The 25,203-nt window shown below is 44.3% G+C and overlaps 1 protein-coding gene across 1 annotated transcript in view; it reads left to right on the top strand.

Moving 5' to 3' along the window:
* The window catches only part of DCC (DCC netrin 1 receptor), a 596,500-nt gene that overhangs the window by 369,166 nt on the left and 202,131 nt on the right, over positions 1–25,203 (top strand). The gene's annotated exons all lie outside the window — the stretch shown is intronic.

Here is a 25,203-nt window from a genome sequence, read left to right as displayed (position 1 = left end):
AAATGTATTTTTTTGTTGCTCTGAAATTAATAGGTGTTTGGTTTTGTGGACTGCACTGTGCAGCAGCATAAGTGTTTACTGCTTTATTGGTTTTTAAGTAACAAAGATGTCTTCATCTTAAGCGAGGCGATACGTAAAACGTGGATAAAAGCCTTTCAAAGTTTCTGGGTTGTAAATGATTAACGACCTGCCGTGGGCTGCAGGTTACACTTGCTACTTCTCGTGGATTGTGCCAGTAAGCTGAGAACAAGAGAACATGCCGAAGCGTTGTTCATTCTCTGATTTGGACTGGGAAGAGCAGAATCTCGGTAGCCCACAAATACTCAGTGGAGACAACCCTACTGAGATCAATTAACCAGCCTGATAGCTCATACCATAGAATTTCTTTGGGAAATCCTTTGAAAACTTTCCACACAGCGTCAGTGCAAAGTTTTAAAGCTTTGCCAGAAATCTGGCCTTCTGGAAGTAGAGAAATAAGTATGGCTATGGTCCGCGTTCTTGTTAGCTGCAGTAGTCTGACTGTGAAGGGCTCCTGTCTGAACACGGAGCAGGAATGTTGGCTGAGATCCATCAAAGTTCAGCCCTGCACGCTGTTGTGTTACGAGCACTGTTTTCCAGAGCGGTTCCTAGCAGTACGGGGGGAGGTGGCAGTACTACGCGGCCACAGCTGAGATCACCTGGTAGACAAAAGTGAGGAGGAAGCACCAGTGGGAAGCTTCGGATCCCCAGCTTGCAAAGTCCCCTCCATGCAAACGCTTAAGGCAAATGAAAATGGGACCAGTGCTAAGGTTTGTCCCTCTGTTTTCTGCCTTGGTCCCAAATGAATGGCTGAACATGGATTTTGCACATCTTTGAAGCTCACCTCCCTCTTCTTCTCCCTTGTAATTCAGCTTCTCTGTCATAAGCCTCTTCTCTTGGTTTCCTCTCCGCTGCCTGGAAGTAACTCCAGTAGCAACTGGGGAATTGTCAGAGACCTCTCGGCTCCTCTCTCCCTCTTACCTAGATGCTCAAGCCGCAGACGCTTTGCAGCCATGAAACTGTGCAGCTTAGTGGGAGATCTGGGCGGGGGGTAAATGGAGACGAAATGTAATGTCCGTAGAGTCGTCATTATCGTCCTCCTCCTGCTAGCGTGACCCTCCAGCCTGGGCTCCCTCCTCGCCCTGCTCTGCGGCGCTAATTGGCTACCTGAGGTTGGTGGTTGGGCATCGGGATCAAGAGGCAGATATTTATTTGGGTTCCCACTTTCGTACGTGCCCTCCACCCGGTGCAGTGCAGGAACTTGCCAGATGCGCGTTTCCCTCTGTGCAGTCGACAGAGGTGACGATGAGGTTATCTTCCCTTAGGGACGAATGTGAAAATGAGGAGGCGCTTACAAAATAGATTTCACTGGCAGAAAAAAATGCCTGTGTGAGATTGAGGAAGGCTGGCTGGGATCATCATCCGCTTCAGATCCCGCTGTGGGACATGCGCGGTTGTTTTGCCTTTGTTTTTTGTTTGTTTTCTTTCTGCGTTCTTTTAAGCTGAATCTCACGTTCAGTTCGTGCACTTGGATTATATTTACACGCGTGAACATCTGAAGGAAATGGGCCATCTCCTACTGTAGTGGGGTTTAATCCGGTGCTAGCATCGTCCTAGGGGGAAACTGGGTAACTCATTGCGGCTCCCGGCTAGTCATTGCAAGTGAAATGCTGTCAGCAAATTTTACGCTCCGTGTTGGTGTTTATTATGTTTGGCATTGGATTAAAATTAAAATAGAAGAAAATGAAAAGAAAATCCTAAAGAGCTACAGGACACCATTGTAAACTGTCTCCGTTTCCCTTTTTAAGTGATGGATTACTTTTTTCTGGCTATTTAATCAGATCTTCAAACAATGCCACTCCAGTTCCTCCGAGATGAAGGGAGGGCCAGCACGCACAGACGGTGGAGAAGCCAGCTGTAAATACAAATGAAGTGGTGGGGCTGGCCGTGGCGGGAGGAACGTAGCCCCCTCTGCTTTGATTTTGCCGGGCCGTGCTCAGCACGTCCGTGGTGCTCAGCTTGAGCTCCGCGTGGCACCGCCGAGTAGTTCGGGGCTGGCCGGGGGGCTGGGGCTCTCCCCTCCCTGGGGCAGGCAATGACCCAGCAGAGCCCGCGCTTGCTGCTGGCGTGTTTCTGTGAGAGCCCAATGAAGTCTCAATATACTCACTGACAGCTATCGTCCCTTTCCGGAGCCATTGATGTGGAAGGGGCACAAACGGAGACGTGTTGAAGGCTTATCTGAGCTTCCTTTTTCTGACAGCCAGGGTCAAATAAACCCTTTATTAAACTAATAATGACTTTACCCTAACAGTGTTTTCTACCCCAAACTTACATCAGGGTAAAATAGTCACTTTTTTTTTTTTGTGATTCATAAGACTATAGATAGGTTTTGCTTTTATTTATTGCAAATAATTTGGACCATCCAGTGGGCTTCAATATGTTGTGTATGTTCCGTTTGGGGATTTTGGAAGTTTTATTCAGGTCGAAGGGTATAATTGAATCTGATTGCTCCTACTATTGCCGTTAGGTGGACGTGCAGATTCACATCCTCTGCTGACCACCTTTAGCAGTAGGACTTGCAGTAGCAGCACATAAGTTGGCATTAAAGTGAGTATAAACGAGCTCAGATTGAGACCAAATATACCCCTTGTAAAGGCTGTGATGCTAAATTGGAAGTAGGCAATGCTGAAATGAGAAGTGAAAGCCAAACGGGCTGCGAGCTCACGCAGATAATAGCTTCCGCTTTTAGTATTCCAGATGTGGTTATAGGATGCTCAAAACTATTTCGATATGTGTTGCTTAGACTATAAAAAGCCAACGAGCTCCCTGAGAAATATAAAATCTTTGTCCTTTTAAACTGAGATTATGACTGGAGAGGCATTGTACTTAACAGTGTATTATGAATGAGAGTAAAATAAGCGACGGTGGATGGGCTGCAATACAGGTGTTAGTCAATAAATCAAAGGACCTTTGCGGATTCCAGCACACTTGGGTAAAAGGCACATGGGATTGTTTCTTCCCCTTTTCCCTTTCTTTCCCATTAACAGCCTTAATGTTGCCCTCTTAGGAAGAGATTGCTCACCAGTTTATAACAAGAAAAAAACCCAAACCAACTTTAAATGCTTCTTATTTCTGCAAAAACAAAGCAATAAATGAGCCAGATTTAAGGACCTCAGTTCTCTCATCTCCAACACATGTTCCGGGTTTCTCGGGCCACTCTGCTGCTTGGCTTCCTCTCTTTCTGCTCCCTAACTCTGCTCACGGGTGATGGACGTGATACGGGAATGTGTGATCATATTGAGCAGGTACCAGGAATAAAGCCTACAATATGTACTTCTGGTTGCATGTACTGGAAAACAAATTCTCGGCAAGAAAAAGCAGTTGAAAGAGATCTCAGCTGACTGTCTTATTTTTATAACTGTATAAAACGTGTTATTTGCACACCTAGAAAATGAATAGAGAACAGCGTGGTGGTGAGTGATGGACATGCATAACTTCAGATGAGGAGAGCATCCCAGAGGAAAATCTTCTATAAAGAACTCCCAGACAGTTATTTGCTTTATGCTGGTGGCTTCTCACAGATCCATCCTTCAGATATTCACAGGATATGCGGGGGGATTGCTTTATCCTAGCAGGTGAAAGATCAGATAAAGGCAGCCCTGAAGTAATCAATGTGTGTATACAGTAGGATAATTATTAGCTGTGTTCCTGCAATAAATTCCTTGCTAGAAAAATCTTCAGCTTAGGAAGACACCCTTTCCCGGAGACAGGTAAAAGTGCTGTAAATCAGTCTTCACTCCTGGCGTTATAAGACGGTAGCTAATTTGGCAAACAGAGCAACAAAGAAAATGATCTCTTACGCAGCATAACTAACCAGTACCTGGGCTGTTTGTGCTGCCACACAAGGAGAGGGGACACGGCACAGGAATTGTTCGAAAAATCATCGAATCGTTTAGGTTGGAAAAGACCTTTAAGATTGTCAAATCCAACCATTAACCTAACACTGCCAAGCCCACCGCTAAACAATTAAGGGGAGAGTAATAATTAATTTCATCTTTCCTGGCTTGCTGGATGGATTATTTTTTAATGAAAGTAAAACTAGAATAGAATCATTAAGATTGGAAAGGATCTCTAAGATCATCAGTCCAACCATCAACCCAACACCCCCATGCCCAATAAACCATGTCCACAAGTGCCACCTCTGCCCGTTTTTTGAACCCCTCCAGGGCTGGGGACTCCCCCACCTCTCTGGGCAGCCTGTTCCAATGCTTGGCCACTCTTTCCGTGAAAAAATTTCTCCTGATATCCAATCTAAACCTCTCCTGGCACAGCTTGAGGCCATTTCCTCTCATCCTATCGCTTGTTCCTTGGGAGAAGAGACCAACACCCCCCTCACTACACCCTCCTTTCAGGTAGTTGTAGAGAGCGAAGGGATTGCCTGTCTATCCACGGATCATCTCCAGATGTTTGAGGATGTCCAAAGATGGACATTGCAGGGATACAGGGAAGGGTACAGAGACCTGAAGCTCATGGGCGGCCTGGCCCTCGATGGCTGGTCCCCATCGAGCGGGTGTTTAACTCTGAGCCCCTCTGCTCGGGCTCAGCTTTCTGTGCCATTCACTTTATCATTTTTGTCACATGCTTTTTCTTTATTTTTACTACTTCTACTTACCAGTCGCGTAGTTCCTTCTCATGTCAGATTTTCAGCTTAGCAGCTAGCAGATTTAACATTTTTGCATGTGCGAGATCTTTGCAAAGACTTTGCATGTCTGTATGGTAAGACTTAGATTGGGAAACCTGTGAATGACTTTTCTTCGCTAAAGAAACAGGGGTTGACTCAATTTTCAAAAACCTTCCTCTCTCCCTGAATTCCTATTACAAAAACATACTGTGAGGCACCATTTCCCTTCCCTTTCTTATCATAACTATTATTTAGTATTATTTATAATTACTTATTCTATTACTTATTTCTTATAATTCTAGTATAGTATTATTTACAATTGCATCCCCATTAAAAAAAACAACCACAAACTAAAATCCATCTCTGTGCTAAGAAACTGAGCTAATATTGGCATTAAAACTTCAGATTTGTAGTCCTTGGAAGTCTGTTGGAAAGCCAAGCCATGTATATTAATTTTGAGTATTGTTAGCCTTAAAATTAATCTGAAATAAACCCCATGATTTCAAATATCAGGAAAAAACAGTTTGTTTTTTTCTAACAATTGGTAAACGAGTGAAAAAGTAGTGATGAGGAATGCTTTTTATTGGCAATTTTAAAAAGAGGTTGGGCAGATGTATCTTTGTGCTAATAATCCTGACGGTGCCTTCGCAGAGGAAGCTGGAATGTGCTGTCTTTCCAGTCTGCTCTTTATGCCCCAAATTAGAAACAGCAAATTTCACAGAGCTACTTTGCATTGTGTAGGCAGAGACAGAGCAGAAGAAAGAAGTGAGAGACTATTTCAAGATCCCACTCATAAATTTCAGAGCAGAATATATATATAATTATTTTTTTTCCCCTCTAGTGCAGAGAATGGTAATTGTACTGGAATTTGGAACTGTATTTATTTTCTGAAGGCTCATTTAGTCATGTGGTGCAAGTTATACTGACCATATGGACTTCTGCTAAATAAAAGAGCGTGGGGACAAATTCCTGCACCGGACCAGGGGCCCTTCCCACGGCCGAGCTGGTGGCTCGCCCGCTGCCTCTGGTTTGGACGTTGCCAGGTGGCTCTTGGCTAGAAAACTCGTGCGTGGCTCTGGGGTGCTGTTCCCAAGGAGGGACGGGGAGCTGGCGCGCAGGGTCACCCTCCATCGCACACGGTTCTGCAGCACCATCTGAGCAGAGTCCGCACCCTCAAAGTCCGCTTTTAGCTGCAGGAGAGTCTCCCCTGACATATCCTATGGCATGCAACCCACCTCTGGTTTTATGCTCTAAAAGCTGCACCCTACTGAGCTGCAGCACAGCCCCGAGTATTTAAGACACTTTGAAATGAAAGAAATCGTGCAAAGTTGTCAATATACCTTAGGGATATGAGGCGCAGCCGTCCATGGGGTGCAGCTCCAAGGATGAAGTGCGACATCGCCCAGGCACGATCGTTTATTCCCAAAGGCGAGGTGACAGCCTCAGGCAGTGGTGGGGGGCTGTGCCCGGTGGCTCTGGATGCCGGAGGAATTTGACGTGCTGTATCGTCATCCTGCCTGGCGCCCCACCGCTGGCGATGGCCAAAGGGGTGCTTCAGGGGAAACTGCTGGTGGTAAAAGCACCTGATGCCCAGGAATGGGGAGAAGAACAACCTCCTGAACCACAGGGTCAGGATTTTTTGCGTTGAAACAAGAGATTTAACGTCCTCGTTTTGGTATGCACAACTGGTAAGCTGTTTGCATTTATTGCACCGCATAAGCAGTAATAATCATGATAATAAGAAGAATAAATTTTGTTTATATGCTTTTATGGTGGTCTTTGCCATAATATTATGACACCTTGCTGGGGATTTATAACAGACATATGCAAAAATGCAAAATCAGCGGAATATTTTTCTTGTTAAAAAAACCCAAACAGGTGGGTGTATAAAGGCTATCCTAAAAACCGCAGAGGTGCTTAGAAGGCACGTCTAGATAGATGCACTGCAAGGGGTTACCTTGGAAGATTTTTGGAGCTTTCATCTTTGCAGGTCTTTAAGAACCAGTTAGGTAAACATCTGCTAGGGATATTTTTAATCTAGCCATGGGGTGCAGGAAAGGATTAGTTGGGTTCATGAGATCATGTCTGGTTCTGCTTTCCATTGACCTAGTGAACATGGCTGGAAACTTTGGACTGTAACAGATTCTGGAAAGATGCGGTTAGAGATGCTTGATCTTGTCTTAAAATATTGATATAAGAGTTGGTGGGTTTGTTCTGTAAGAGCTATAATGCTTTAACAACCTGGCAGCTGGGTTTCTACACCACTACGGTCTCCTGTGAAGCCCAGGAGATGAGCTTCTCTTAATGATTCCTAGTTTTTACTTTCATTATAAATGATCCAGCCACCAAGCCAGGAGGCGTGGGGTTGCTACTCTCCCCTTAATTGGTTTAGTGGTGGACTTGGTAATGTTAGGTTAATGGTTGGACTGGATGACCTTAAAGGTCTTTTCCAACCTAAACGATTCTGCGATTCTGTGCTGGAGTCACTCTACTTTCCCCCGCCGGAGTGAAATTGCAGTGCCTGCCACTTCACAAGCCAGAGAGGGCTTAATTTTTAAGTTAACTCCTCTCTCTGTCATCTCTTGTCCCGCTTTTGCAGGTGCTCATTTTTCCCTAAACGTAACAGTGTGCTTTAGAAGCGCAGATGAAGTTGCACTGCAGGGTTCGGGAGCAGTAAGGTCAGGACATGCATTGTCTGCAGTCCTGAGCGCTGATGGGTTTTTATACGTAGTGCAGAACCTTGTCACCTTCCCAGCAGAAACCTATTTGCTGAGCTGCCATTTGATCAACGATAAGAAAGGGTAAGGAATAGCTGAATGTGTTTGGTTTATGGGCAAACGGCAAAACTTCGGGCATATTTGTCAGTGATACGAACTTTCCGTCTTTGCTCCCTGAGGGGAAGATTTAGGGAAAATAGCCCCCAGATGTATAGACTTGCACGCGGCCCTATTGAGGAAACCGCTAGATACTATACTGAGTTCATTAGCACCCGCAGCTCAAACAATAAGAGGTTGTAAGCTTTGCCATCCCTGCGTGCACGCATTTGCGTGCGCTCTCCGCAAGTGCAAAAAGTCATTTTCCAGCATCGCAAAAGATGAGTCTGGGAGAGAATTAAAAGAGGAAGGGCAAACTTTGGCTCTTCGCCACCTGGAATAAAATCCATTTAATTCACCCTGACTATCCTTGTTATAGTGTTAAATATAGACTAAATAGTTTAATATGGATTTATGTAATGAGCTCAGAAATTGATTTTGCAGCGCAAGCTCTGTTTAGAGTTTAGGAGCAGACAGTCTCTTGTTAAGATCAAAGCAGTGCTCCTGCCTTCTGACACTGCCGAGCACGGGCTTGGGGGCGAAGATGATGATTTTTTTTCTTTCTTTCTTTTGGTTCTGATGTTGATTCAGACCTATTAGGACTTTCTCTTGTTTGTGTGTTTATTTACATGTGTGGGATCGGAGAGTAACAAGGGGGGAAAAATAAAATTAAAAACCAAAGCAAAGCACCTTGTGCAAGCTCCTGAGGGAGGAAGCAGGCACATTTCTTCTAGGAATGCAAATGTCTTCTCTGAGTGACAGGGAAAAAAAAAAAAACCAAACCCCAGGCTTCTCATATTCTCCCCCTTCTCTCCTCCATCTCTTCCTTCTCTCACATGCCCCACCACCACCATTTAGGAATGATTTCATGCCCCTTGTTTAAACATTAATTATTTAGCTCGAGTCATTTGCTAATAATTTGCAGAATGAAATTTCTTGGAAGTTTAGGAGCTGAATCCCTGAGATGGTGCATCTTTCATCCACCCCTTCCCCTGTCTGGCTCAGTGGCCTCGGTTAGATGTAATTGTAATTGGTGTCTGGGTTGGGATGACAGTGTCAGCCTATCATTTCAGGGTTTAGAGCTGTACATTGGATAGCCAGATTTGTAATTATAATGTGCTTTACTCCCATTTATATTCAGCAACGTTCTCGCCTTGCTGTTCCTTTCCCTGGGAGTGGAAGATTGGGCTGGGGAGGGGTGGCTTGAAAGCAGCAAGAGCCATTATTTGTTCAGAAAACACCCTGAATCTCTGAGGAATAGAGGGACGAGGTGAGCAGCCATCAAAAGTTAACATTTACTGTCCTGGAGCACGTACTCTGAAATTCGTCCCGTCAAAATTAAATGTGCTGGCCCCTCCAGCAGGAAAAAGCAGACTTTTCCTTGCGCGGATGGCCGGAATGGCGTTATCTGTGCTGCGAGCCAGCGCTGTGCCCCAGTCCGGCTGCTAGGCGGTGGAGTTCTCTTACGACGGCCTCTTAAAGATGATTATTTAATGGTCTGTTTTCCTCAGACGTGTCTGCTTTCAGCTGTAGTTGCAGTATCACAAATACAGATTTGCAGAAGTCAACAACTTGGTACCGCTGGAGCAGAGATCAGGATCAATTTCCGTATCTACTGTAATTTTCCTCGCATTGCTAGAAGTTAATTTTGAAAAGGTCCGAGGGTTTGATTAAGTGAAAAGAGTCCCGCTGGCCTCATCAAGCTGCGGCTGCAAAGCTGACGGCTTGTCTCTGGTCGGGGCAGCGCTGGTCTGCGCGGCATTTCAGGCGATCGCTTTGCTTGCAAACGATTTTTGCATTTGGGATATTATCCCTGTTTAATATTTTTCTTCTTTCAATGTCATCACATTATTCACTTTGAAGGATTTCTCTTTCTCGTGGGTCATCTTTCTGCAAATTCTTTAATGCAGTTATATTTTCCCCAGAATCGCATCTGCAGCCACCGCATGCATGTGGTGTACGGCAGCACCGTCTTCTACCTAATGGGATTTGAGCCTCTAATCCCGTGAGAGGCCTCCTAATCCTCCGGCGGATTTTTGGGTGAAAGGCGTTTCCAGTTCGTTTAATTTCATATTCATGGGGCTCCTGCCTGCAGAAAGAAATGTTAGTTAGATGAAAGACTAGGTTCAAGAAATTCACGCGTTTCTCCGTTGAATTTCCTAAAGCCCTGCTAAAGAGTTATTCCTTCGCCCCTCTTCTCTAGCGTGGTGAGGAGGTAACTAATTTATACTCCTTCACACATGGGACAGCTTCGGTGTGAGGAGGAAAGAGTCCTCGCCTCCCAGCAGTGCAGATCTGCTCAACCCACGGCAAGGGTCTGAACTGACGTTGCTGAAGTTCCAGGATTTCATCTATCTAGCTCTTTAATTAATTAAAAAAAACCCCTTTTTTAAAGAAAGGGGGGGAGGTGATAGTTCTAAAAGCTTTTAAAGCACCTACAAGAAAATCAAGTTCGTTGACATGAAAAAGAAAAGAATATTTTGTAAAGAGAAACTGTGGAAAAGAATTCTTTCCCTCTCTCTCCTTTGGTCCCAAACTAAAAATACACGTATTTCTGTCCTCTCCATCCTTCTGTATCATCGTCTGTTGAGAAAGCAGGGAAGGAGGAGGGCATATACTTGGGCTTTCCGTACGCTTTCTGCTTCTCTCGAGCCTGTGACATCTCTGTGGGCAGAATCTTTTAAAAAAAAAAATCTTCAAAATACTGCATTTAGAGTACCGCTGCTTTGCAGTTACCTTTGGCGCAAAGGCGTCTCTTGATAGCCGAGCGGTCGTTCAGGGGTACGCTGGCCGTGTACACACATGCTGGGAAGTAAAGGGAGAACCAGATTTGGGGGGGTAGCTCACAGAACGGGCCAGACCTGAGCCATCTCATGGCTGAAGAATGCTGGAGAAACTGTTGTACCGTCAGCTATTCTGGGCATTAAATTCATGCCCCACATAGATAGATTTTGGCTTACCCGCGCTGACCTTAGGTGGCTGTGTTCCTGATTTACAACGGCTGCCCGGGAATGCATCCATCTCCTTGCAGGACCAGAGCCACGGTTAACAGCCATGCCTTGGTCTGCTTCTAAGGAATTCAGACTTTTAATATCCTTACATTTATCTTTTTTTTTTTTTTTTAAACCAGGATTAAGGGAAGCTTAGATGGCCTTTGTTCACCTTTTCGTATGGTTGGTTTTGCTTTGGGGTTCTTGGTGGGGTTTTTTCCCTGCCACTTGTAATTTAGCGGACGTCGGATTTCTGAGCGGTTCAAGGTATTAACAATTTCATTACGGAAACAGTTGGCGGGATTTTCCCTGCCAAAACTTAGTATCTGTCCTTCAGGTAGCAACAGCTGTTCACAGTTGCTGTCAGTTAAAACATCTACAGCAGCAGTTCCAGTTGAATAAAGCAAAATTTTGCTAATCTAATGGTTTGGAAGAACGGAGGAGAATTTTGAAGCATCTGTCACAGCTGTTAACCCTGGAAAGAAACAGGAATTGGGTAAAGAGCCTGCGAATCAGGTGAGGCTGGGTGCCTTTTGGTAATTATTGCAAGAAATAGGACGATTAACGACATGGTTTGCATGGGTAGGGCGCGGAGAGCCTGACCCTGCCTCCCCTGTGCCGGTGATGTGAGACTCCATTTTCTCTTTTATGGGAAATAATCACTGTGGGCCAAAACATTATCTGTCACACCGAGGTAAAGGCAGATGGAACCTGCTGAATTTAATGGCTTAATTAGGATGATGTTTAATTTTATAGATTCTCTTCAGCGGGCGTGATTTGCCCTCGGCAGTGCTGTGTTCGGGAGATCTCCCGCACACCGGTGGCGGTGGGAAACCCCCTCATTTTCCTCGCAGACCTGAAGCCCAGATGTGTAACGTGAGGCAAAATCTTTGCTGCAGCATGACTATCAAATCCGATCACTTCTCAAGCCAGATTATGAAATGATAAAAACTAAGTTAATTTCTATTATCCGTATCGAGATGAAGGTACGCATCTCAAATCATAAATTAAAATGAATCCTCCTTAAAGCAGCTTTGGCTGAAAGAGCCACATTGCAGCGTGAGAAGCAGCATGGTTGGCAAGATGAATGAAATAGTTCGCTCTAGGTGCCGTCGGCCAGGCCTTGGGATGAAGTCCAGTCGCCAGTTGTGAGCCCTTCACTGAAGAGACCAGAGAGACAGCGGAGAGGAAAACCATGGGAATTATCAGAGGTTCATAAAGAGGAGAAAGACCAAACGAACTGGGAGACTTTAATTTAGGTACTGAAACAGATGACTGAGAAGACACATGATCCCAGTTTGCAAACTTAGAAGCAGCAATGGAAAGGTGAAGAACGTCATTTGCTCTCCAAACGCCGCCGCAGAAAGCAGGATTCAGGGCGCAGAGTACCACAACGCCGCAGCCTTCCCGATGGCGAGGCTGATGAAACATCCGTGTGTTCGTGATGCTTCAGGACACGGTGTCCGAGAGGTTGTGGCACCTCCATCCCTAAATGTCATTTGACAAACATCTGCCAGGGGTCCATTGGTACCATTTTCCGCTGGAGGGTGGATGGATGGACAAAAGTGGAGTCCACTAAAGAGGCAAGAGAGCAAACCAAAAATAGTAACGGGACAAAAAAAGCTACTGTTAGCCAGGTCCATCCTTCATCTGGTCCCAGGACCCTTTGCTATATGTGTTTCTTAAAAAAAATCAACGACAACATATAGCCAGTCTACCAGGAGGAATTATTCACATTTCTGGCTTGAATTATTCTGACGTGAAGTTGCTCAAATTTAAACCAACTCTTTTGGATTTCAACAACTATGTATGAGATGAGAATCTGGCTTTTATTATATTTTACTGCTCTTGGTATTTTTGCAAGACCATATTATTGAGCTAGCTTTGTGACATTTATCTTTGTGTGTAATTGCCTAACTCTAGTAAAAAGCAAAATCAACCTGCTGATACCCCCAAATTAAGATATTTTTCTAGCATGTTGAAGGCACGCTTAATAATGCAAACTTTAAACCAAGCTTTTTCACAGAAATATGAAGGCATATAAAAATTAATGTTGCATATGTAATATTGCATGTTTGCACTACTGTAGTTATCCTGTGCCTTTCAGTACTGAAATCCCATTAAGCCTTGATTTCAGCGTGCAAGGGGCAACTTTATGTTGAATTCTGTAGATAACACTTAGACTGTATTTTTCTTGTTTATCCTCTAAAGTGGGTTTAGTTTAGCCAGCGCTTTGGTCACTTCATCTGGTTTTTGTTCCTAATTAGCGCGGGACGGAGGGCAACGAACTGGTTTGTGCTGTGACGGATGTTTTCCCAAAGCAAGGAGCGGCTCTTGTCCATCAGCTTCTCCGGAAAAACGATGCCATTCAGCCCGGCTGGCTTTGGGAGCGGAGTTGTGCAACCCTGACTCAAGCACGTTGGTTCGGAGGAGACAGTTTTAGCAGGAAAAGTCCAAGTTTGCGTGTGGCTATGGACAGGGGTGGAAGAGGCGCAATTTATTCAGAGAGCGGGTAGATGTGGCACTTTGGGACATGGCTTAGTCTAGTCTCCCCTTGATGGGCTTAGAGTAGACTTGGTAGTGTAGGTTAATGGTTGAACTGGATGATCTTAAAGTGCTTTTCCAACTTAAACGATTCTATGATTCTGCTGTCTCTGGAGCAACATGTGTCCCTTGCGTGCGATCAGGGAACGATCTCTTCGCTCCCTTGGGCGTGAAGCTTTGGGCTGAAAGTAGTCCTTGTAGCAAACATCTACCGGCGGGATGCCTGGCTGTTGACTCTCTTCCACCAGAAGAATTTTCCACCAAGGAGTTTCTAATGTTTTATTTTGTGGCTTATTCTAAACGAATCTTCTTGCTCTCTGTAAAGTTTGCAAGTTGCTGTGTGGTGCCAGGTGGGATATGCCCCACAAAGTGTTTGTCATGGAAACCAACCCTTTTTTTTCTGTAAATGGTGCCAAGTGTAGTCCGTATTCATCTCTGGGGCTGCGGCCAGAGGGAGGGGATGGCAAGCTGCAGAGTATCGTACCGCATCGCGCCCCATTCCTGCCTTGCTTTGCAGGCAAAGGGGGACTCCTGCGATGGCAGCACCGTCTGCGGTGCCAGGCTGCAGGAGGACACGCCTGTGTCGGGTTCGGAGGGAGGAGGTGGCTGTGCCATCGCCCTGGGACCCCACAGACACCCCACAACGGCAGCTACGGCCGCCTGACCGCATTCATGGGGGCGATGGACAACTGTGATTTTTGGGTTTATGCACAATGATAGATCTTGAATGTGGATTCCCAGTCCTGGGCAGGGGAGGGGAGGGTATTGCCTGGCATACCTGTCCCCTCCGTGCTCTGATGTCTGCAACGCTCCGCTGGCTGTGTCAAACGGCAACCAGCCGGGAATGCCCTGGGATGTGTTTTCTCACCCTCCTGGTTGGTTGTTTCCCCCCCCCCCCCCCCCAGCAAAACCCTCCCTGGTTTTGGCAAATCTTCGGGCTACAGCCATCACTTTGTTCTCCTTGTTTGCACAGCCAGTGTAGCCACGGCTGTTTGGCCAGGCCTGCCAAAGGAGCTGTATTTGCTAAATATGTGCTTAGTGTCCCCGTGGCTTTTCAGGATCCCTCTGTGTGCCACCGCCTTTCTGCTGCCGTGTCCCCGGCATCTCATTGTACTCTGGGTCGAGGCCTCTTGAGCCTCCTGGCTTAATAACTTCTCTGCTTCACCATCTGATATTATTAAAATGTATTTAGTATTCAGGGATTTAGATCCTGACCTTCTATAATTATTGACACCTATTTAATTTCTCCTTTCATCCATGGCCAAGCCTGGTACAGCTGCTATGGCACATGTATATACATCATTGTTGCCAGCACAAGCTGATTGGCATTCATGCTTGAGTGTCTTTTTATTTTCTCCTTGGATGCTGGGAGCAGCCTGAGTAGCTCGGAAACTAAAGAGCTTCATCTATTAGGCGTGACAGATTTGTATTCAGCGGTAAATGCCTGACCTTGCTCAAACTCCCTCATCCATTCCCATCATCCCCTCCCAGATGAAAGATTCTGCTTAACTCCTGCTTCCTGTCTGTCGCCTTGGAAACGGGGATGAAGCGATGCAGCCTGAGAGAATAACTAATAAGAAGATATCTCTGGTGTAAGAATAAAAATGCATTGTGAAGAAAGGCGCTTGCCGCAAGCTGACGTAGGAGGAGGACTTTAAAGGCAATCAAACCTGAGGAATATAGTCATGTTACCCTATGGTGGAACAGGCTAATAAATGGGCTGAAATGCCAACGCCCTCCTGCCGTGGAACAATACGGTTTAGCTTTAAGTTTCCACGTGAGTATGTAACGGAGTAGAGCACTTGAGAACTAAAACGTAGTGTTCAGGGCTTTGGTGCAAAGTGAGCAGACACGGGGGAAAACCCTGTGTGCCCATCGCCTGCCATCGCTGCCCTGCCCTTCTCTCCTTGTAACGCTTTGGTTAGCGCACCCCTTACCCTGGCACCAGTTCTGGGGTTTAATGGTTTCCCAGGTCAGAAAAAAAGTTTAGAGTTTGGACCAAGTCTGAATTTAACCTGGAAACTTCTTTAGATTCTGTTTTCTAGAAAAGCTGCTTTGGAGTGGTTGGCTGCAGTGGGAAGAGTCAGCTGTTGAACATCACAGCAAACAATTTTCCTCCTGTGCTGTACGCTCAGTTGTGTCTGCAGTCATTAACGTGTGCGTGCAGTATATACCTATGTACGTTAACAAGACTCCGTTAGATATCTACAGAGGTTGATGTGAACTAACTTACTGTGCTGGCTGTCTCCAGCGTTGAGCCCGGTGTTCTCAGCTCAACTGTTGCACTGGATTTCCTGTCCTGAAGAATCCTCAGTAATAGGTGACAGGTTTGGGTAGGTCTGGTTTGGGGTTTTTTTTCCCCCCACCAGATTTGCCTTATTGCATGTTCTGTATTTGCTGAATGTGATTATGCAATGGACTGAGGTCAGGAATCTCCACCAGTTGCTTCTGGGTCAATCTGGAAAATGTATATATAATATATAAATACCTACATATACGCAAAGACACACAGTTTTGTCACAAATTGAATAGTTCAGTCCATTGTATCAGTCGATATGTTTTATCTTGACTAAGGTTGCATGAATTTGTGCATTTCTCATAAGTGATTCCTGTTGCACATGGACAAACAGTCCATGCACCCGAACTGAGTAGCTGTGGCTTATTTGGGTCATTAGGGGGGCTTGGGGATGACGAGGGAGCGCGGGGCCCTGGTTATCTCCCTCTGGGCAGCCCGCAGAAGTCGCTGGCAGAGCAAACATCTGTCCTGGCTGATAGAGCCGACGGCGTAAGCTCTTCACAGTGGCTTTGAAACGGGCTTCTAAAGCAATGCAGTGCAGTTGTATGAAATACCGCGTGTATTTTTATTATTCCTGGGGTCTGCACCACCCTTGTTGCGGTCACGTATGAGAAAGGAAGAGATTTGGAAATTTAACGTGTAGCATGCACTGAGTTTAAGAGAGGACAGAATGAGAGAGTGGTAAATAGTGAAGGGCGTTAAAGTCCTTTAACAACAGGTTTGATACTGGGGAAAATTGTTAAACTGCTTTTTGTAATGTTAAAAAAAAAAAAAAGTGCTGTGCTTATCCTGCATTGCAATGTTTGCTCAAGATTCTTGTATTGAAATAAGAAAGCAAGAACTACCGTAGTGACTTCATCATGTAAGGTATTATTTCCGATGGTTTCATTCACAAAGAAATATTGTAAAGTGGTGAAAGTAATTAAAACATGGCTGAGAAAAATTACAAAGGTGTCAGGGAAAGAAAGAGTTAAAATGCTTGGGGAAAGAAGACGACTATGACTGTAAACTTATTGCACGATGACGGTCATAATTAAATAGATTCTACATTTATGATGAGGTAGGAAATACTTAAGATGAGTAGCTGGGTTGACAGAATTTAGAAAGAGGTAAAGACGGATCATTTAAAGCAGGGTAAAAGAAAATGTATATGTAGGTGTGCAAAGAAGCAGGTTCTAACATTGACATGATTGGCTTCGGAAGGGAAGGAGAATATGCTGGGAAGGGAAAGAAAAATGTGTTTTTATTAGAAGAGCCCACCAGTTGATCTCAAGTATGACTAGCATGAAAATACTAAAAGGAGAGAAGAAATTAAAATATCTGTGTTTGGATATAAGTAAAACAACATAATATTGTGTAGGGGTTTAAGCTCCTTTTATCTTCCACGTAGGATTTCTGCGGGAAACCTACGGGTGGACTGAGCAAACCGCAGAATTCATGTAGTGGGGAATTTAGATATTTCAGCACTTATTTTCAGCCTAAATCTTGAGTGAGTAAATGGATGCTGTCTAGAAGTGAAAGCTGTGAACATATATATTGCTCTGCTGATGTTAGAAAATGGTCAGTGAGCAACTTCTGAAAGTATTAACCAGCTTGGCTTGTACTAGCAAGAGGGATGGGGGAGGCAATCCGACACAGGTATTGGGTCATAATGAACTACAAGAAAGGAGATGTAATAGCTGCAGAGAGGGGTCTATGGACAATGATATCTTGAGAAATCAGCCTGATTTCTCCTTCCTTGATGTGATTATGTGTTTGATCGACGGAGAGCACCACGTAGGCTCTGGTGCATGGAAGGGGCATGGCTGGAGCTGCCTGATGTTCTCGTTCAAAACGTAAACACCGTTTGCTGTCAGTACACCATATGTTTAATGGCTTAAAAATTGGCTAGCTTTTGATAAGTTACTGACTGGGGAATCATCACTGGATGGGTATGTTGGTGGTGGCATTGAGTAGAGATTGTCATTGGGCCTGATGCTGTTCAATGCCTAAGAGCAATTAGCTGAAAATAAATATGAACTTCTTATTACTGGAGTTAAATGGGTTAGAGGTGGGCGCGCGGAATGACTTGGACAGTTGAGCAAACTAAGCATGTTCAAATGACGTGTTTTAACTATAGCCAATTACAAAATAATATATCTCGGAATAAGAATCATAGAATCGTTTAGGTTGGAAAAGACCTTTAAGATCATCCAGCCCAACCATTAACCTAACACTACCAAGTCCACCACTAAACCAATTAAGGGCAGAGTCATAATTAATTTCATGCTTCCTGGCTTGGTGGCTGGATTATTTTTAATGAGAGAAAAACTAGGAATCATTCAGGTTGGAAAGGATCTCTAAGATCATCAGTGCAACCATCAACCCAACACCCCCATGCCCACTAAACCATGTCCCCAAGTGCCACCTCTGCCCGTTTTTGAACCCCTCCAGGGCTGGGGACTCCCCCGCCTCTCTGGGCAGCCTGTTCCAGTGCTTGACCACTGTCTCCGTGAAGATTTTTTCCTAGTATCCAATCTAAAGAAAGTGGGCAATACCTAGAGAAATACTGCAGAAAGCAATTGCCCTGGAAAGGATGGAGGAGAAACAATGCATTCAAACAGGAATCCCCATGAGTGCTACGCAGAAGAGGGATAAGGCATTAAATGCATTAATTTGGGTATTTCAGCAGAGGATTAGTGAGCAGGAGGAGGGAGCTGCGGTGACGCCTCCCCACAGCGCTCTCGAGACCAGCTCTGCCATCAGGGCTGGGTGTCTTTCTCCAGGGGGGGTTTCAGCTGGCTTTCTCCAAGACACCTTCCAGCTAAACAGAAGTCGTTTAAACACGATACTGGGCACAGAATCCGTGGTGAGTCCAGTGTTACATTACCGCAGAGATGCAACCCTGAGAGCTGCCTGTGGGAAACAGAAAGTGAGTTGGGGGAGTCTGGCGCAGCAGAGAGAATAGACGTCTGTCCGGTGAGAGAAAGTACCAAAAAATGTTTTGCTGGGTTGGTTTAAGCTAAAATATTTTCATTTAATTGGCAAAAATGGAATTAAGATAAAGTGAAATGAATAAAAGATGAAATACTTCACACACATTTCTGAAGTCAAATGAAAAATTTCAGGAGAAAATGAACAAAATTCAGACTTGTGGAGATTGCTATTGTCATTGCAACTGCTTTCAGACATTAAAATTCATTCAGCTAGTAGCGTAGTTTGGGATGTTGGAGAGGAGGGGTGGTACTAGTGGAGGGACAAGTGTTTTCTTCTTCCAGGAGCCTTAGTGGGATGGCTAAACGGCATATTTTGCTCTTCCTGTGTTACGACAAAATTCATTGTTTGTGTTGATAGATTAAACAGAGTATAGGTAGCTGGATTAGACAGAATGCATTCCGTGAGACCAACTGTGTGGAGGAATGTGATTGTCACGTTTAATGAAGTGTAGTGTACTCTCATCTATATGATTATTTATTTTAAACAGGGTACTGAAGATGCCATTATAGAAAACTCTTCTATTATGGAAATTTCTGAAGAGATAGGGGGGAAGGAGCCATAGCTGATGCTGACAGACGGGAACTATTGAAATAAATAAGTCCTACTAAAGGTTTAAATTAAAGGGAAAAAAAGGAGATGCGCAAGTACATTAGCAAGTCTGTTTGTAGACAGCTGTTCCTTTACAGGAACTGTGGTGCAAGGTCTTTGTAACCTTGACAGAATTTGCTGGGGCAATCTCGGTATGAAGAGGAAAACACTTTTCCAATACGTTAGTCACACCCTGGCTTTCCTTCAGTATCAGATATGCATGAGTATTTTCCCAGCATTTTCTTTTTTGTTAGGACTGTTGGGCTGTATTCCGCTCTACACATGACTTGTTTTGGTTTTGTACCAGGAGCTCTGTGCATCTTTTTGCTGTAGCAAGGAAAGGGAAAAGAGCTGTGTCCTCTGCTGAGCCGTTTCAGACCCGTCTGGGCTGGTGATATATTATGGATGCTGGATCCAAAAGCACGCTTGTTTGTTTTGGCTCTGCTTTGCAAGACCCTTGTGCCACAGAATCAATATTGTTTAATGTCAGTCTTGCCAGCTCTTCCTTTCTTTTGGGAATGAAATCTATTTTCTTCAACTTGGCATGTATAGGACAACGGTGTCCCCCCTGACCTACCGCTTGAGCGTATGCAATTATCCTAAGAGCGGAGGTCGGGAAGGGAACAGCTCTTCAAGTGTTAGACGTGGCAACTTTAGGACATTAGCAAGCACCAGACTGAGGCAGTTCTCCCATGATACTACCCGGTTTCTAACCCCTGTTGGATAGACCAAAGGTAGGTTTTTCCTTTCACTGAAGACTTTGTTGGCATAAAACCTGCGCTCAGCAGGTCCTCCATAACAGATGAAAATCCCCCTCCGTCTCAAGACCCCTTGGTCATACCGCGCAGGGCGTACCTGAAACGCATGGGGTTTATCCCATGGGTTTTTTGGCTTCATCACACAGAGCGTGGAGTTCGCAAAGTCTAGAAAAGTCGCGTTTAGGATTTTGTTTTTCTTGTAGTCTTACAAATTACCTGTACTTGATTAGGTGAAATTTTTAACATGCAATCTAAAACAAATGGATTGCAAGCTGACCCTTAAAAAGGTGTTCATAACCCACTCCCCTCCCCAACTCCTCTTAATCTGATCTAAATCTTGATTATCAGAACTATTCTCTTGCACTTTCAGTAAGTTACGTGTTTCTGTTGCCAGCCCTGGATTGGTGGGGTTTTTTTGTTTCGTCTTTTCAGCTTAGCGTGAATTTCTTGAGGTTGGAAAACGTAATGCCTTTTTGCTGCAGATAGATTATTTTCTTATCGGTCTCTGCCGATTTCTATTCTAACACTTTGTTTTTTGCCATCACACCAGACTTGGGAGAGTTATTCTAGTGTGACCACTGTTTGAATGTACTCTTTGGTCTACTCCTGAGTTTTGCCAGAGGCAGTTTGTCTGCCTGCCATTTCTTACATTACCCCGATGACCTGAGAAAGAAAGCATAATCTGTAAAGCAGAAAATGGTATACCGTTTAAAAGCGTGTTTTGCATTAAGCAAGTCTTATCTTTTTTTTTTTTCCCTAACTTCATTTGAATATATGAATTTGAAACTATACCAAACCACTCCCTTTTCATTTAGGGAACATCACATAAATCCAGGTGGTTGTAGCTATGCTGAGGAGTTTGTTATTTCCTCCTGCTGTGGTGTTTCCGTTCATAAGGAAAGAGGAGCAAACATTTTGCATTATATCTTTTCCTCAAGAGATCTGAGTTGACGTTTGCTATGACTTAACCTCGAGTAAGACATTGTACCAAAATAAATCTGGGGCATTTTACACCCGTCAGGAAGGGAATACAGGAACAGAGCCCCGGTTTTCTCTGTCCTGTGCTGGCGAGCAAGCCCCAGCGATTCTTGCTTTTCCTCGTGCCTGTCTAAATAACCAAGGCTGGCTGCGACAGAGGATCCTTCTTACCGCTTTACCAAACATCGCTCAGGTCTGTCTTTTTGCTCATAATGTTTTCTAGTGCCTGCGCAGGTTTATTTTTGTCGCTACATCGTTCTTGCCGCATCCATATATTGTCTAAGGTTGCTGTCAAAAGCTGTCTGTAGGCATACGAGGGATGTTACGTATGGCCATGTGTCCAGTTGCTTGTTCGGCTCGCTGATGCTTCGCTTCTCCGGTTTCTATCTGTTAATTTGCCAGAAGTGACAACAAAAGCTGGAACTCCCTTTACCTGTACTGTTTCTGCATTCCCCACTGAGAATGAATTGACGGTAGGCAATTAAATGAAGGCGTATTAATCCAACATAATGCAATTATGACAAGCCTTATCTTTTTAGTCCCTTCCTAATAAATTATTAAAGAAACATGGGTTAATATTGTGTTGCAAAGGTCTCTGCTGATGGCCACTTTCTTGAGCTGGGGTGGGACACAGTCCTTCTCTGCCATTGGAGTGGGGCTTTCTTTTACTGCCTGATAGTTTTCAGCTTGTCTTTCACCGCTGCAAAAGGTGCGCCGTGCCAGAAGGCAGCTCACGGGCAGTATTTGTAGTTGGCGCGTACAACAGGATGTAACTACGATTTTAAATCCTCTTTTGATCCCACTTGCAGATGTCTCTGGCTGCAAGATGTAGCTCTGTTGTGGTACCTGCTTGAGCTGCCAGCTGGGAGAGCCAGCGCGGATAGCAGCACTGCTGCATGGACGCAAGCCTTTGCCCGGGTTAATGCAACCTTCTCGGGTAGCTGAATAAGCAGAAGTGGACGCTGTAGTAATGTGGTTATGTTGCTTTGAGTACAGTGAGAGTTTCTACAAAACACTGTGAAGGGTAAGCGTCCTTTAAGCGGTTATGGGATTAGGCGCTTTGCAATGTGGCGTTAGGCTTTCCGTGAACCAGGCTATATTTCAGCAGTGCAATAAGAAAACACAATGTGAGTATACAGCGAGCGTTGTCCTGTGTTCCTTTGTGATAGTAACAAAACATAATGTATTCATTTTCATGTGGGTTTGATGACTTTCGGCCAAATAGGCGCTAACAGCAGCAGTTGGTAGGATTTGCTTCAAACCTTGGCAATGCCCCGTTTGAAAACGATACCCGCTTTTAATGAAAACTTCCCCCTCCCCTTATTGACACGTGCGAGCGATGCCAACAGAAATGGAATGGGATTTAAATGGCTGGTTTTTGCTTTGTAGAAGATGGTTAGCATGCAGGAGAATAGCAAATGTTTGCCAGCAACATCGTGTGTTCCCCAGAGAACCAGCTCCTGCATAAGTTAGCAGTCTTCGCATGGAAAGGTAATTCCGTATAGTGAGCAAACCAAAATGATTTTGCTCTCTTGCTCTGGCTCTCATATAGGACAACCTGGAGCGGGTAGAGGGCAGGTCTATACGTCGCCAGCTGAGGAGGTGCAAACAACCAAAGCTCCTTTGGAAGAGGAGGTAGAAGGGGGAGTTGTGTGGCAGCACCGTGATAGAGACGAAGCTGATGGCTCTTCGGGGCTGCAAAAAGAGCAGCAGCCTGTCCTTGTTTCAGGCCCTCCTGGTGCATTATTTACATGCAGATCAGCCCTAGCGTGCTGTGCTGAATTGCTCCTGTATAGAATAACTCAGGCCTTCAAATCACTTTGAATAGCTTGGGCTGGAGCTATAGATTTCTGCAGGCCTCTCTGCTTGATTACATTTCTGGTTGGATTCACAAATTTATAAAAATAAGCCAGTTCATTTATTTTGTGCCAAATGGAATACACGTGAAGGAATTTTATGTGTCTGATGGAAAAAAAAAAAATGTTCAAATGTAATGATTACCTTGAATTTTGAGAGCTTGGACCTACTGCGGTTGGGACAAGCACACAACGCCATACTGGCTGTGGCCACCACGCGAAGCTGTGCTGCTCATTAACCCCGTAGTCCTCATTTACCTTGTGCTTGGCGTGTATTTTTGCAGGCTTCCTTAAGGACAAGCGCATGAAATGGTTTCTGTACTTAGAGTTTGATTTTAGTATTCTTGTGATCAGCCCCAGATAATTTCCTGCTTAGAAACCAGCACAGCAGAGCTACACAAACGTGCAGCCTCGCCATTTCCAATCATATGGACAGGAATTTGTTTTTGTTTTGTTTTGGTTTTTTTTTTTCCTTGTTTTTTGTTTGTTTTGTTTCTGTTTACAGGAAATGTTGATTTGGGTCTCATTTTTCTCCATCATCATGCAGAATAATTCCTAAATATCGTTTCTGCATTTTTACTCGTTTCTTCTTTATCAAAAGTAGTTGTATTCAGTCAGCGAGACCAACATGAGCTGTTATTAAAGATGAGCAATATAGCGTGAACTGCAGGACACGTGCAGACTCCCTGTTTCATCTCCATGCACCATGTCTCACAGAATCATTTAGGTTGGAAAAGCCCTTTAAGATCATCCAGTCCAACCATTAACCTACACTACCAAGTCCAACACTAAACCAGTTAAGGGGAGAGTAATAATTAATTTCATCTTTCCTGGCTTGGTGGCTGGATTATTTTTTAATGGAAGTAAAACTAGAACAGTTTTCATGTCCACGCCCCAAGTGCTGGACCAAGTCCTGACCAAGCCACCTCCCTTGATGCTATGGGTTCATCTAAACATCTCCTAAAATGCAACTCAAGCCCTGTATCTTTTACTTTTCTTAGCAGTCATTATTCCAACATGCAGGTGGCTTTCGTAAACATCTCCAAGACTTTTTCTGGATGTCTGTTGTCATCCTTATTTCTTCCTACAAGGAGAGCCCTAGGCTGGAACTGCTTAGGAAGGCTCTGAGTAGCAAACAGCTCCCAGGGTGGGACTGATCTCCCACTCATGACACCACTTTGCATTTCCCTTCTGCGGTAGCGGAGAAAACTTCTCAAGCAGTAGGAACCTCCTCACGCAGGATGTTATTCCATGCTTCCAATAGCCACCAGGATGGTATTTACTCTCATTATGAGATATTTTTTCTCTCATCCTTCCCTGTCTCAAGGAAGCTTGAGGGCTAGTGTCTTTCTCGCTACGCTAAGATGTATTCCTCTCTTTCAAAGTTGTCTTATTTTCAGAGAACACAACTCAGGTTTTCTAAGGCTACTGTCTGAAGACGATGGATGTGGCTTCTCCTCAGGAGTGACTTCCAATGGAGCAGGTAATCACCAGTGCGTGCTCCTTGCCTTTGTTCTCACAGGCTTCCAGTTCCCTGAGACAAGTTAGCTATTCCTTAAGGTTGCTGGTTGCTAGCCCGACATTTCTGAGCACGTGACGTGGTGTGACATTTTTACGTTATGACACATGATAAAAGCTTATTTATGGGTCTTGAATACCTGTAAGATATGTCTTGCACTTTTTCAGCTCCTCAGGACTTGGCATAGCAATCAATTACTGGGTCTTTGTACAAAGACCCAAGAAGAATAATCTTTTCTTTTATTTTTCCTCATCTATTCCTTCAACTCCAGGCCTTGCACAGGCAGTTCTCCAAGTCTTTCTTTTCTTTCACGCTTACATGTCCATACTATCTGTGGAGAATATATCACCCATACTGCAATGAACTTTGTCATCACAATCTGCAAGGAGCCAATGAGTTTTTAAGAAGGGTTTTTTACTTTCTTTCTTTTAAACGATGCTTCCTTTTTCTGCATAAAACATGTTTCTTTTTCTTTTACATAAAAAAATCCATTGTGTTTCTATTTTTTTTCTGTCTGCCTTGCATATTCATTAGCTTAGCTTGCTATGCTCGCAGCACTTGACTTTCCAGAATTCAATATCAATCGTAATTTTTAAAAATACAAATTCCTGATTTATATTCTATCCCCCTTATTGTATGAAGTCATGGAATTCAGTTTTTGCAGCAAGATCCATGAAAAGATTTTAAGTTGTCAGAGTTCTTGAATCCTTTCAGAAAGGTGTTCATTGCTTTCTCTGTCCAAAAATTACTCATCCCACTTTAAAATCTGAGTAATTTGTCTGCCTTTGTAAATAAAACATGAAAAGTTTAGTATCATTTGAGAAGCAAAGAATCTGTTCTCAAAACTACGAAATCTTTAGGTGAAGAAAATTCCATTATTGCCTTAGTCATTCAGCCAGAGAATTTCCATTTTAAATCATGAAGCTTGCAGAAAGACACGGGGGGGGGGGGAAAACCTGCGGGTTTCCTCCATATTTCACTGGGCATCCTTTCCCACATTGCAGAGCGAAGTTTCAGACTGACTTTAAAATTTCAAGCCAAGATTAAACCTCCATAAATGTCTGGGCATCTTAGACAAGTTGTTTTACGCAGCAGCTTGGGCTGTGGAAGTGAGTTACTTTCCGAGAGGTTAAAGATTTCGGTGGCAGAAACCGTGCTGCTTTGGGTTTGAGCTGTTGCAGCCTCT

The sequence above is a fragment of the Pelecanus crispus genome, chromosome Z, assembly GCF_030463565.1.
Source record: "Pelecanus crispus isolate bPelCri1 chromosome Z, bPelCri1.pri, whole genome shotgun sequence".
Lineage (NCBI taxonomy): Eukaryota > Metazoa > Chordata > Aves > Pelecaniformes > Pelecanidae > Pelecanus > Pelecanus crispus.
The sequence above is the reverse complement of the archived record's forward strand: the minus strand, read 5'-3'. Positions and strand labels throughout refer to the sequence as shown.